Raw genomic sequence first — 3,372 nt, 5'->3', positions numbered from 1 at the left:
AACCGCACTCCTGACGGAGATGCTAGTTCTGGTGCCTTGCAAGGTGCCGGAGAAAAAGGCTGAAAAGAAGGCCACGGGGACCAGGAAGGGTCTCCAGCACGAGGTTGCACCATACGCCTCACCCAAAGATGATGAGGCGCACTCCTCCCACGAAGGGGAGGGGAAGAAGAGGAAGGCCGCCCCATCCGGGGAGGCCGAAAGGTCCAAGAAAGCGGCCGCGGGTACCAGGAAAGGTCTCCGGCGCAGGGCCGTGATAGACTCGTCGTCCGAGGACGCCGAGATAGTTTCCTCCCATGGAGACGGGGGGAAACATAAAGAAATGCCCCCTCCCCGCACTGGGGAGGAGAAGAAAAGGAAAGCCGCCCCACAGGGGGAGGCTAGGACGCCGAAGAAGGGAAAGGCGTCGCTTCTGGATCACTCCACCATGGCCGCCTATAGCGAGGAGGAGTGGCTGCCCAGGGGCAAGCCCCGGGCGAAGTCGTAAGTATCCGCACTCCGTAATAAGTTTCGTGCGACTTTAACTTCATAGTTTGTAATAACGCCGAACACGTATATGCAGTCCGGCTGGGTCCAATCTCGGGGTATCCTCTTCGGAAGGGTCTCTGAGTGAGTCGGAGATGAATTCACTCCCGACGGCCACCTCCCCACGACCTGCGGATGACATCGAGGTGTTGTCCCAAAGGATACCAGAGCAGGGGGCGACGGTTCTGGAGACGCCCCAAGGCGAAATCCCAGATGCTGGGCACATGGGGGGTAAGACCCCCATGGATTATGCGGACAGGAGCCACAACAAGCCTGGCTCCCAGCCGGTTACTGTGCCGGAGCCTCCAAAGGCTCCAGATTCTAGTAGGTAGCCCCTCACAAAGGAGGCGAGCCGGCCGTGCCAATGACCTCCGCCCAGCCGGAGGCATCGAATAATTTGTTGGAAGTGCTTCGAGGCACTTCCATTGATGAACAGCACCGTACTCTTATGAGTACGGTGATTGAGAAGGTTCGGTCCGCAAAAAGCGGATTGACCAAAGCCTGTACCAGCCTCCTAATAGGCTTTGAGGTAAGTAATGAAAAAGTGTGAGAAAATATCACCCAATAGACAGTAGCCCCTGATTCTCTGTTTGGTGTTCGTAAAGAAAAGCCAAACGGAGGGTCAATGTTTAATCCGCAGGAGTCTAATAGTACTTGTTTATGTTAATGATCAGGCGTTGCTGCTGACCGCTGCTGCGCGTAGAGCTGAGGTCGCCGGACTCAGGCAGGACCTAGGGCAAGCTGAAGAAGAGCTCAGCCTCGTGAAGAGGTGGCTTGAGGAGAACAAAGGTAAGTGATACCCCGTCCGTGTGTCATGTAGAGGAGAAAAATTGATGATGCTAACAAAAGGCATCATGATTTTTAATAGGGGCCACGACCGAAGTGGCGGCCTTGAAGAAAGCGTTGTCCGAGGCCGAAGCTAGGGCGGCCACAGAGCGCACCGAGCGTGAAAAGCAAGATGCTTGGGTGGGGGAGGTACAACAAGAGCTCCAGGAGTTTGGCAAGAAGTTCGAGTCCTTGGAGCATGACTTCAAGACGCAAGCGTCCGAGCTTGCCAAAGCCCTCGAGAGCGCAAAAGATGCCAAGGCCGAAGCCCAAAAGGCCCTCCAGGAAATCCAGGCAGCCAAGAAGATAGCGGCGGGTAAGGCATTCATTATGTAGAGCAAGCATGTGGAGGAGACCTTTATTTTACTTAACCGAATTTGGAGCTCTCCAGGGGCCTTCACAGATCTGCCACGCAGCATATCGGATGCCACGGAGTTCTACCGAGCCGAGCAAGGGAGCTCAACGGAGAAGTTGTTTTGGTCCCAGTATGCCGAGGCCAAATATCCGATGCTATTGAGTGACCAACTGAAGCAATTGGTCGAACTCCACAAGGCGGTCGAACTGGCCATGAAGGGCTTGATAGTCTGGATGTGGCCTGGTGAGCCTCTTCCCGACAGCTACTTTGGCCTTATAAAGCGGATGGTAAATGCATGTCCTCGGCTTGAGGTTATCAAGCGATCCGTCTGCATTCAGGGTGCCCGTCGGGCCTTTGCCCGCGCGAAGATGCATTGGGCCAAACTGGATGCTGAGAAGCTGGTGAAGGATGGACCGCCGGAGGGTAAGGAGCATCGCTACCCCGAGAAATATTATGATGGCGTTATGAAAGGCGCTCTCCTTGTGGCCGATGAATGCGCCAAGAACACAATCTTTGAGTGAATGTACTCAGTCGTCTTTGTAATATGAGAACGAGTTTGTTTGCGCTATATAACGCTTTGTTGATTTAAAATATTACCTTCTGTGCGGCCGTTTATAAAATTCTGAAAGTAGGCCAGTCGTCGGCTTCTGCCCCCTTGTAACTAGTACTGGGGTGTTCGTGGAAAACCCAAACACTCTTTATCCAAATTTTTGGTCCTTTAAGGAGGTGTTCAGCGCAGCGAACAAGGCAATCAGACTATGCGGCTTTATAACTCTCACTTGGCCATAGAAGTCTACAATTTTAAATTTCGGCGAAGCCCCTAGTATTTGGAAAGCCGAATTGGGGCGCTATACATGCCTAAATCAGACGAGGCCGACTCCTCGCCTGAAGCGGAAAAAATCTTTAAGGATTTTGAACCTCTCGAACAGCTACCAGCTCTCGCCGCATCATGACAGTCAGTTTTCGGCTTTCTCTACTGAGGTGCTCGTCCAGAAGAACCGGGACACAATCGCAGTAGTTCTCCCTACGCTACCTTAGCCGATATAACGGAACGTAAGGTACCAAAACAAGGGAGCCGGGCTAACCCAACTATTGACCCAAGACATGATTCAGAGCCGATGCATATAATGCTATAAGTTCAGGGTGCCGCACTGTTGAAAGTGTTCGGACTTTTCTTGCCATGTTATGGGGCTCAATAAAAAGCCCCTGGCAAACTGATCGTACCAAACTGTACGGATGCAATAAATATTCAAGGGAAAATATGAAGATAGTAATAAGAAGCTGACGTTGTGTACTATTTCCCGTTGTCATTTGGATAATACGTCAAGGCATATGTGTACAATTAATGCATGAAGCAGAAACAAATAGGACTATTTGACATGTCCTATCTGAAGGCAGGCTGCATGCGGGTATGTAAAACAGGTATAACGATCATTAACAGAGACCACCTGGGTATTCCCTTGTGTGCAAAGCCTCTTGCCTTCTTGGTGTTCCCTCCTGTGATGAGTCCGATAGTCCGGTTCTCTGAAGGGGCTGCCCGAAAGTAGGGTCCTGAAAGAAAGATAGAAAAAGGGTGTGCGGGCCTCATGGCGGCTGAACCGTACTGTAGGTCGCATCATCGTCTCGCCTCCACCTATGCCCATGGTATTTTAAGTGCGTAATTATGTACG

Source organism: Triticum dicoccoides, chromosome 4B, assembly GCF_002162155.2.
Source record: "Triticum dicoccoides isolate Atlit2015 ecotype Zavitan chromosome 4B, WEW_v2.0, whole genome shotgun sequence".
NCBI classification, from domain to species: domain Eukaryota; kingdom Viridiplantae; phylum Streptophyta; class Magnoliopsida; order Poales; family Poaceae; genus Triticum; species Triticum dicoccoides.
This window is presented reverse-complemented; position numbering follows the sequence as displayed.